Genomic DNA, 11,569 nt, shown 5'->3' on the forward strand with positions numbered 1-11,569 from the left:
CCCACAGTGGAGCGTTGTTGTGAAAGGACGCAAAAAGCAGAGCCAGTGCGACCCGAACCCCACAACAAGCAAGAACCCTAACCCTGCCAAGGTACACCTGCAGCTCTCTCTGTGTGTGTGTGTGTGTGTGTGTGTGTGTGTGTGTGTGTGTGTGTGTGTGTGTGTGTGTGTAATGTATAATCTAACTATATAAATGGCGAGCAACTTCCGCACCCTGGGTGCGACACCCCACAGCTCTGTTATCGAATAAACAACGCACCGCCAGACCACATGTCGGCAACTGACTCGCCACGGCGGCCGCGCTGAATTTACGCCTCGCGTAGGGGACATCTCACTGCTCACTACAGCTTTTCCACCGCGCAACATAATTAATTCTACTCACCAAATGTCGGACAAAACGGAAGGGGAGGCAGCTTTCGTACCGTTTACCCTGCGCACGACCTCATCACCACAACAGCTGCCAGCCGCTGCGGGGGTTTTTTCCTTTTTTTCAAAACTTTTTTTTTGGTCACCATTTTCTCCAGGCACCATTTCTGGTGTAACGTGCGGCAGCATGCGCTGGCTTGCGCCGCCATTGCACTCTGCCCATCTCCTCCACACCAACACACACGCAGCTCCTTTGCTTCAACCCCCCCCCCCCCCCCCCCCCCCCCCCTTCTTACGTACCTCCTTTGTTCCACCCAGGCCGTTACTTTCACTTCACTCATGCCTCGATCACACTATGTCCGTCCTTCACGTGCCATGTTCATCCCAAACACAAAAACAAACAAGTCGGGTTGCCAAGTCGTTGGCATGCCAGGTTCTCTAAAAACAAGCGCCAGAAACAAGCAACCACCTTCATGAAAAAAAAAAATACACCGAAGGGGTCCGCCATGTTCCAGGGGGGTCCCCGCGCGGCCCAACACTCCACAGGGGGGCCGTCGACCAGCAGGGGGTCCGCGGGGGTCCCCCTCAAACATCAAAAATATATTTTTTTCAAAATTTTTTTTTTTTTTTCTTAGGTTGATTTATTAATGCTGCTGCAGAAACCCTGCTCGTCTTGTTGGCCTGGACACACACACACACACACACACACACACACACACACACACACACACACACACACACACACACACACACACACACCTATCTATATATATATATATATATATATATATATATATATATATATATATATATATATATATATATATATATATATATATATATATATATATATATATATATATATATATATCTGTCAATTCATCTATCATATATCACAGGGGTCTTTAACGTTTTCAGCCCAAGGACCCCCTAGCTATTTTTGGCGTGGTCTTTTTGTGGGGATCGTATGTAGGCTATTGTATAAAATGTATAAAAATCCTTTGAAAATAGCCGATCTACAAGCTCACTTTGAAAGCTAACTTTGAAAGCTCACATAAAAGGGTAATTTTGTAGCTGCGCAGTGTAGAGAGTCAGGTATGACATTGGAGTTGTGTTAAGAGAGAGAGAGTCAGGTATGACATTGGAGTTGTGTTAAGAGAGAGAGAGTCAGGTATGACATTGGAGTTGTGTTAAGAGAGAGAGAGAGTCAGGTATGACATTGGAGTTGTGTTAAGTGAGATGGAGTCAGGTATGACATTGGAGTTGTGTTAAGAGAGAGAGAGTCAGGTATGACATTGGAGTTGTGTTAAGTGAGATGGAGTCAGGTATGACATTGGAGTTGTGTTAAGCGAGATAGAGTCAGGTATGACATTGGAGTTGTGGCAAGCAGATAGCTGCCTTATCCATCCACCAAAGAAATAAAAATAAAAATAGCAGATCTACAAGCTAGCTGATGAAGCAGGGACCCCCTCTATATTTTTTAAAATTGTGTTTCAGATGCAACTTTTTTAGTTTACGTGGTCTGCTCTTTTTTCCCTCTACACCGATAGCTCTTTTCCAAAAATAGCCGATCTACAAGCTCACAACGCCTTGCGCTGGCAGGAGTTATGAGCTTGTAGATCGGCTATTTTTGGTGTGAGTGAGTGTGCTCCGACGGCCTGGGTCTGTCTGTCTGTCTGTCTGTCTGTCTGTCTGTCTGTCTGTCTGTCTGTCTGTCTGTCTGTCTGTCAAAAGTCCGCGGCCGTAACACACACACACAAACACACATGCCCAACCCCGATCGCCACACGCCCCCCCCAGGTGAATAAATAATAAGTTGAGAAATAATATATTATATTAAAATCCCTACATCTATTTATCTATCTATCTATCTATCTATCTATCTATCTATCTATCCAGGTTAGTCAGCTGTTAATTCTTGCACGATCTTCAAACGGCCGACCATTGGAAACCGTAGGTATCCAGAGGTATAGGAAAGAAAAAAGGAAGCAGGCGGGGACTTTGGGAGCTGATCAACAAACACAACAGATCTTCAAGCTGCAATGCTCATGGGAGAGACGCGTTGTTAGCTTGTAGATCTGTTATGTTACGTCCATAAATTAAGCATTGGGACGTATGATTGGTCAATAAACCTGGTAGGTGGGGCTGAAAATATCTGATCTATGAACTCACAACTCATTGCATCCACACGTGTTGTGAGCTTGTAGTTCTAAATAAGATCACAGAAACATTAAAATTATAAGATTTAAAGTAAAATTGACAGAGATCTGGCCTAATTAAATCTCAACTGCTCTGTCTCAATGCGCAAAATATACCACAGGTCAGTGGCGGGTCTGGGGCGGTCCGTGGTGGTCCGTGGTGGTCCGTGGTGGTCAGTGGCGGTCAGTGGTGGTCAGTCGCGGTCAGTGGTGGTCAGTGGTGGTCAGTGGTGGTCAGTGGCGGTCCGTGGCAGGTCCGTGGCGGTCAGTGGTGGTCAGTGGTGGTCAGTGGTGGTCAGTGACGGTCAGTGGCGGTCAGTGGTGGTCAGTGGTGGTCAGTGGTGGTCAGTGGTGGTCAGTGGCGGTCAGTGGCGGTCAGTGGTGGTCAGTGGTGGACAGTGGCGGTCAGTGGCGGTCAGTGGTGGTCAGTGGCGGTCAGTGGCGGTCAGTGGTGGTCAGTGGTGGTCAGTGGTGGTCAGTGGTGGTCAGTGGCGGTCAGTGGCGGTCAGTGGTGGTCAGTGGCGGTCAGTGGCGGTCAGTGGCGGTCAGTGGTGGACAGTGGCGGTCCGTGGCGGTCAGTGACAGTCAGTGGCGGTCAGTGGCGGTCAGTGACGGTCCGGAGGTATAGGAGGCGTGCCGGGCGCCTTCGCCACGCCTAACTCTGAAAACACCCTCTGGGTCCCCAGGGCCCTCAAGAGTTAGTTGTAGTAACTCCTGAGGGCCCCCTGGGGGTCGAATCCCCTGTTTAAATGCCCTTGTACACACTGTGTTCTCCCCATGCACACAGTGTTACACCTCTCTCTCTCTCTCTCTCTCTCTCTCTCTCTCTCTCTCTCTCTCTCTCTCTCTCTCTCTCTCTCTCTCTCTCTCTCTCTCTCTCTCTCTCTCTCTCTCTCTCTCTCTCTCTCTCTCTCTCCAGGGATTACAATATACTTTTGAGCATCAATAATAAAAGACGACAGCAATAAAAACAGCAAAGGGATCAAAGCTGGTAGTCCACTCCAAAACTATTCATAAGATAAGATAAAACACTTTAGAACAAATACAATAACATACGTTTTTTACCAAAGTATATAACTTACACCTATCAATGGTGCATTTATAAAGCCATTTTATCCAAAGCGCTTTACATAATATTTTGCATTACATTCATCCACACACACACACACACACACACACACACACACACACACACACACACACACACACACACACACACACAGATGGCGGAGGAAACCATGCAAGGCACTTAGGGGTTCAGCGTCATGCTCAAGGACACTTCCACACTAACTCTGGGGGAGCCCGGGATCGAACCGGGAACATCACAGTTGCCATCCGGCCACTCTACCGGCCGCTCTACCCCGGAGCCACTGCCATCACATACATCACGAATCGACTGTGGGGCAAACATTCAGAGAAAATAGCAGATCTACAAGATCACAGCATTTTACTTTGTGAGCGTGTAGATCGGCTATGTTCGGTGAAGAGATTTGGTGTAATGGAAAAGGGTAACGGACGTACGTAGCCCTAGAGGCTAGGGTACCCAGGTCAATGAAGCATAATGCATATACCATCTGTTCTGTGTGTGTGTGTGTGTGTGTGTGTGTGTGTGTGTGTGTGTGTGTGTGTGTGTGTGTGTGTGTGTGTGTGTGTGTGTGTGTGTGTGTGCGTGCGCGTGAACATTTAACAATTCATCAAAAACACGATGACAGATTGACAGCTATACTGCTAAATGAGTTTGTTTTCTTTAGTTTAAGGATAATAAGGATAATTCCTTTTAACAGGTCGTTCATGAAAGTCCTTGCGGTCTTGTTTCCAACGAGAACCTGTGAGTAATTAGGGGTTAAGAGTCTTGCTCAGGGACAAATTTCATTTCATCGACACATGCTGGGATGGCCTGGAATCGAACCTGGGGCAACCAGGGGGCTCCCTAGGCGGGTTCACCAACCACTCAGCTATGGCCGCCCCTAAAAAATGGTTTACTTCCTCATGTCTTCACTGTTCACATGCCACCAAAGAACACAGGGTGTGACTTATTTATCTGTGCCAGTTTCCTTCTACGTGTGGCCGGGTGGGTAGCGTGGGGTGCGGACGAGTAGTGGGGGTGTGGCTCTGGCATCGGCGTGTATTTCAGCCTGGCATCTAAACAGTCTTGAACAAACACTTCCCAGTAGGGAGCGGGCAACGGTTCCCCTGTTACACCACGAGAGAGAGTGTGGCGTGTAGATACTCGGTTGGCAACGTGTCCTGGTGAGTAACTTAACTGTAGTGTAAAGCGGAGCTTGCTTGTATTATCATGTCGCTAGGTTTGTGTGCACTGTTTAGTCGGTTACAGCGTGAATTGGTCTTCCCTAGGGAACGACAGACAGTCCCAACAGTGAAGGAGGGAGGCGGTGTGTTTACGCCTGGCGATACTTATAAAAATATAAGTCTAGCTCTCTCTCGTTTGTTTTTACATCATTATATGACTGTATGTGATTGTTGCTAAATGGAACTATAAATGTCTGTCTTTTGTAGTGTGCAACAGTCAGCATTTCGTGTGGGAACTCACGTCTGTGTCCAAAGATTAGGGACAAACAGTCTGGTGTCTGCGGTGAGTCTTTGGCTCATATATAGGCTATGCACTTTGGAAATATAATAATGAATTGCTGCTATTATGCGTTGATATTCATTATGTTCCATTTCCATGTCATAACAGGTGGTGATCATCAGGTGGTCTCTGCTTTAGCCCACAGAGCTACTTCATGATAAGGGTTCAGTTGGTTAGGGTGAGCATTCATATGAAGCTCAGTCTGTCTCTGTTTTTAATTAGCTAAATTGTGATAACTGTATTTGTAATAAAGACAATCTATTTCTATACCGCAATATTCATTAAAGATTATATATTTTAAATATAATTCTTTGGTCTATCTATTATGTACATTAGGCCTCTTGGTTACATTTGTCCCACCAGTTAACAGCAGTTATAATGTATTATTTCATACTGGACCTGGTGAGACGAAGGAGGAGCCCGGCCAGGAGACAACCCACAGAGCCTACTGTCCCTCCACGTGCCAGAGCCTCCCCGAGTCCCGGCAGAGTAGTTCCAGAGAAGCGGACTGAGTCGCTCTGTCTTTCCCTATAGGACTGACCGTGGGTACAGTAGCTACTGGGACGTAAGTCGGGGCTTGATGAACCTCGGCTGGGTCACCTGGGCGAGGGTGTATGTTGTTGCGAGACCCGAAACACCCTGTGACCCCAGGCTACAACACTGATGATACGTCCCAGGTGCATCCATGTGATGTTTTCTTTATAGGCACAGTTAACAGCAGTTATAATGTATTATTGTATACAGTTAACAGCAGTTCTAATATATTATGTATTTATACATGTGCCTGTGTCCAACCTGTTTCCTCGTCGGTTGCCCTCGCCGACGCCCGCCCAGATGTCCTGTCGGCTGTCTCTGCTGACAGTCTGCCGGGACCCTCGTCCGTTTCCCCTGCTGACACCCCCGTTGAACTTTCTGAACTGCCACTGGTTGTCACTGCTGAACCAAACCCAGCACTCCAGCCGCTGGACACTGGGCCGATACCCAAGTCGTTGGGCCTTGGGTCTGCACTCCAGCGGTTGGACCCCGGGCCGGCACTCCAGTTGCCGAGTGATGGGCTTGCGCTCCAGTCGCCGGACCCCGGGATCCAAGTGTCCCTTCAGTCACAAGACCGCTGTTATGTCCTCCCAGTGTCCCTTCAGCCACCAGACCCCTGTTCTGTCCTCTCAGTGTCCCTTCAGCCACCAGACCCCTGTTCTGTCCTCCCAGTGTCCCTTCAGCCACCAGACCCCTGTTCTGTCCTCCCAGTGCCCCTTCAGCCACCAGACCCCTGTTCTGTCCTCCCAGTGCCCCTTCAGCCACCAGACCCCTGTTCTGTCCTCTCAGTGTCCCTTCAGCCACCAGACCCCTGTTCTGTCCTCCCAGTGTCCCTTCAGCCACCAGACCCCTGTTCTGTCCTCTCAGTGTCCCTTCAGCCACCAGACCCCTGTTCTGTCCTCCCAGTGTCCCTTCAGCCACCAGACCAGTGCTCTCCTCTCCCTATGCCCCTGTCTCAGTGTCCTCTGCCCCCGTCCTTGTGTCCTGACACCCTGGTTCAAATCTCTCCAACTCACTTTTATGAAGCTGCCTTTATTCCCCAAATGTTTAATCCTATATTGTGTCCTTTTGAAATAGCTGCGTCATGTTTTTATTATTATTATTATTATGTAAAGTTCCTTGTCCCACTTTTGGGTGCTGAGCCACTGGTTGAGAAACGTGAGTTTTTAATCAGACAGCAAGCTGTCATTGCTGACATTCCTCATCTATCAGTGTGTCATTTGCCTGTGCATCAATCAGAATAGTTCAGTCATTGCGGTGTCCTTTTAAAAGCATCCTGGCTTGAAGTGAAGACAACGGCAGCCATGGAATTCCTGCCCTGGGTGGGTGTATTAAACTGTAAAAGCAAGTTCAATCCAGCTGCAAAGAAACTAATTGAGTTGTCATCCAAAGCTTAATTTATGACTCATTTGAAGTATGTAGCACATTTACACCTGCATGCATCAAAATAATACAGGTACACGTTGCCATTAAATTACCTCTTAAAGGGCCACTCATTTTCAACATTGAACTGTGTTTTTAAACTGTTTATGTGTTTACTACGGACCCCCTGGCACCTTCTCAAGGACCCCTGGGGGTCCCCGGGCTGATCTAATGCATATCAAACTGAAGGGCTTTGATGTCAAGAAGGCTGAGAGTCAAACTGTCCTTTTGTATTAGTAGTGAGTTCAGCACCACGGATAGCTCCCACATATACAGTGGTGGGAAAAGTACTCAAATGTTTTACTTAATACACCTTAGAGAAAAGTCCCCCCCCCCCCTTCTATGTTACCTATAGAACTGGATAAATGATTGACGTCATGTGATCAGTGACATATGTAAGTGTACTTTTGGCTCCGCCCCCTCAGCCAAAAGTACACCTTGCGTATGTCGCTGATCACATGATCTCAATCATTGTGGTATTTCCCTTTAAGCCATAAACACTTCATTCAGAGAGAACAGTGGAGGCCTGAGGGAGAAAACATACCTTCATTATTATAATTGTACTGGAACACAATGCTGATGGTGGCTGCATGCCGAAGAAAACTAACCTATGTATTTCATCAAGCTGTCATCTTAGGTTGATTTATTAATGCTGCCGTAGAAACCCTGCTCGTCCTGTTGGCCTGGACACACACACACACACACACACACACACACACACACACACACACACACACACACACACACACACACACACACACACACACACACACACCATAGCCTATTATTTAATAATAAAAAAGAATATTTCACAAACACAAATAAATAGGACACTGTGTAAATTACAAAAGACACATTACAACTATGTTGGCATTTAGTAGACGTGATTTACAGTAAACAAGATAAACTGGAGGTAATAGTGTAGTGCCTCAGTAATCTAGGATCATAGATAAAGCAACAACCATCAATCATCAGTCTAAACATTATAATAATAATTTAAAAAATACATTATGTACATTGAAACTATTCACACACTTAGGATGCCAGGTCAACAATGACCTGGCATCTGTCTAAATAAAATACTATCTAATTTACATTTTAACCTTTGCATAAGACTGCATGGTCGTCAAGGCTAGACCATTTAAAACAAAACTATTATATATTAATATTAATGAGTTTGTATTGGGCGTTATCTGAGTAGATAGAAAGGTGTTTTATTATCTCCTGGCATAGAGAGAGAGAGAGAGAGAGAGAGAGAGAGAGAGAGGGATGAGAGACCTCTGAAAGCCTTATCAAAGAAATGTAACTTAATGTGCTATACGGCACATCGTTAATCACGTGGCATTGCACGCATCTTCGTGCCATGTTATACTTTGCTGTACCGTGAAAATAATAAACCGGTTTCTGCACATATCTAAGGATGTATGCAGCACTCCTTACATTCTCTGGCATCCTTCTAACAATACAGGTCGAGTTATTTGCATATTGAAACGGATTTGAAATATCAAACATGTCAAGCCTCTGACGTTTTTATTATAGTTCATCATGCAACGTGTGTGTGTTCCGCCCTCAGATTCATCTTATGTAAGCCATCACACACACACACGTGTGGTATATTTTAGGTGCCTGGCCCAGCTGGTTTGAGATATTAAAGCGGAGAAGACATCCAGATCAGATTGCTAAAGGACTCTGACAATAAAGTAATTGTTGAGAAAGAAAACCTCGGACTCTGAGCTGTGACTCAGGCCTTGGCTACACGTACATGGATCTTTTACTAAACGGATATTTTAGTCCTCCGTTTTTAAAAAGAATCCCTGGCCACATGACAAAGATAAACAAAAATCCCTGTCCACACGTAGACGCAGAAACGCATCGATCAGCTGCATGTTTCAATTTTATATCAGATTTTATATTTACATTTATTTTATAATTATATATATGAGGGGCCAAATACAAATACATTTGTAATCACATGTTAAGGCCCAATACTGCAATAGCTGCATTCTTTTAATAGCATACGTGAACAGCATACGTGAACATAAACGAAAACAACATTATTAGGGCGCAGCTGCAGCGCAAACAGTAGCCATGGTTCACATGACGCTGTCGAGTCTCTGGTTTATAGTGGTGTTCGTTTTTTTTTACATTGCCAACTCTCACATGTACATAAACGTTCAGATTTCAAATATAAAGTGCTTACCCCTGAGCCACGGATGTTACAAGGCAATCCGGACCGTGATAAGTACCCGTATCTCCCGTATTGTTCAATAAAAAACATTTTAATCCCATCGCCGGCCATTTTCTTTTTCTGTTCTTTTATTTTGGTAATGTATCAGAGTGCAATACACCTTCCAACCATTGGTGTCGCATGGTTGAAAGCATCGGAGAAAATTTGGAGAAAATGGCCGACGATCGGATTAAAATGCTTTTTATTGAACAATACGGGAGATACGGGTACTTATCGCGGTCCGGGTCGCCTTGTAACGTCCGTGGCTCAGGGGTAAGCACTTTATATTTGAAATCTGAACGTTTATGTACATGTGAGAGTTGGCAATGTAAAAACATCGAACACCACTATAAAGCAGGGACTCTCGGCACCGGGGCGATTGTGTTTTAGGACGACAGACCCCACATTCAATCTGTGTGCGCGCCGTGTGTTCTACTTGGCGCAGAGAAAGAGGGTTTTCGTCACACAGTGAATGAGCTACTTTTCCCACCACTGTCTTATTATTAAGTATGACATTATTTAGCCATAAATGAGCGTGCCTTGTTTCATAGACTGTAAGTGTTGCTCTCTCTCTCTCTTCATTTATTATTATAATGACCATGAGCGGTCCGGTGTTTATGTATTATTGTATTATTTATTATTATAATGACCATGTGCGAATGCGCGATGACGTCATCGTTTCTCAAAATCTCCGGATTACATGTCCACACAGATCCACTGAAACGCATGTTTTGGAAAACCTTCACTTATTTATCCGTTTACAAAAACATCCGTTTTAGCGGCCAAAAACACCGTTTGCGTGTGGCTGAAAGGCCCAAACGCACACAAAAATGTGCGTTTAGAAAAAGATCCATGTACGTGTAGCCAAGGCCTTATTTCCTCCCCGGAAATGGACCCTATTTTCTGCCGGTTGCTTATGGCTAAGATACGACACACGTGTCAAAGTCTATTTAAGTTCATGTAAATATATATTAAGTTCTAAATAAAAACGGGTTTCACTCCCACTTTATGTTTCATCTCTTTTTCCCCTAGACGAGGACGTAACAAATATCCATTCCAAGTTTTATTAGCCTTTGGTCATGAGGTTAAACTGTAAACAAACTTCTTATTCTCTTCATTATACGTGAGAGTCAGCTATTTACTTTATAAACGTTTAATCGCCACTTTGTCAGCTTGTAGATCTGTCCCTTTTGAAGAGTGCTGATGTATTCCGTCAGTATCCAATTGCCTTTTATGGTCTTAAATGGGACATGGAGCAATGCAAATGATTCTCCACGTGAACGCGCCTCTGACTGTCAGACACAAGTGAGGAAGACCGGCGATACACACATATCAGAGATTTACACGCCGGTTGGTACGCACGTCCGTTTGTGCTTATCGAAAATATGCACCCCTTTAGTCACTTTATTTAGGCATGTCCAAATTTGAATCATGTCCAAATATGTTTATTTTTCTATTCTTTAAAAGCGTACATATTTAAGAAACATTCTAAAAGTAAACATTCACTTTTTATAATGTTTTGTGGGGTGAGACTATGTGATACTATTTAAACTTTATTGTTGTGAAAATTAAGACACTAAATCATGATGAAATGGTTATGTTGAAAACAAATAACTTTTCATCCGAGTGGACTGAGGCGTCCAAGAGGCTTTAGTTTGAACTCTGCCCGGATACCACTGTACGCTACGTGTCGCACAAAGGCACACAGAAGGACATAAATAATGTTCAAGGCCTGCTTAAATGAGTTTTGAGAAAATATTCCCCGGTTTGTTTCACACTACTTGGATGAACTGCCACCTGTGGGCTTCGGCAATATGGACGCCTCGGCGCTGCTAAGCAGAACGGAGCAGCTGAGCCAAGAAGTGTCTGGTCTGAGGAGGTCACTGGAAACACAGACAGGTGTGAGAGAGAACCTGGGAGCTATTGTTGCGGCCGTGGAAGGCCTCGTGACAGCCGTGGAGAAACACTGTGTGTAACGGCTTGTGTCTCTCTGTCTGTGTATTTGGTGGAGGTGTCTATGGTGTAGAAGTGATGACACGGCCACACAGGACTTGCTCTCACTCAGGTTGTCTTTACTTTGGGACTCCTGGTATAAACCATGAATGAGACACAGTGGTCATCAACAGCGCAGCAGCAGCAGCATACAGCACACACATCTGTGTAACAAAGAGTGAAAACCCCCAAAAGTATGGATTTTGTAGAAATGAATACAGGGATATTTCTAACTCGGGC

General features: G+C 45.1%; 2 long non-coding RNA genes across 2 annotated transcripts in view; one reads left to right on the forward strand and one right to left on the reverse strand.

The window, feature by feature from the left end:
• Positions 1-11,569, reverse strand: part of LOC311053822 — a 452,603-nt gene that overhangs the window by 201,354 nt on the left and 239,680 nt on the right. The window lies entirely within an intron of this gene.
• Positions 4,722-5,617, forward strand: LOC311053717. The gene is made up of 3 exons (XR_014601670.1): positions 4,722-4,814; positions 5,082-5,157; positions 5,263-5,617. It is a non-coding gene; the product is annotated as an uncharacterized lncRNA (long non-coding RNA).

Source organism: Gymnoscopelus microlampas (assembly GCF_963454915.1).
Source record: "Gymnoscopelus microlampas genome assembly, chromosome: 10".
Taxonomy (NCBI): domain Eukaryota; kingdom Metazoa; phylum Chordata; class Actinopteri; order Myctophiformes; family Myctophidae; genus Gymnoscopelus; species Gymnoscopelus microlampas.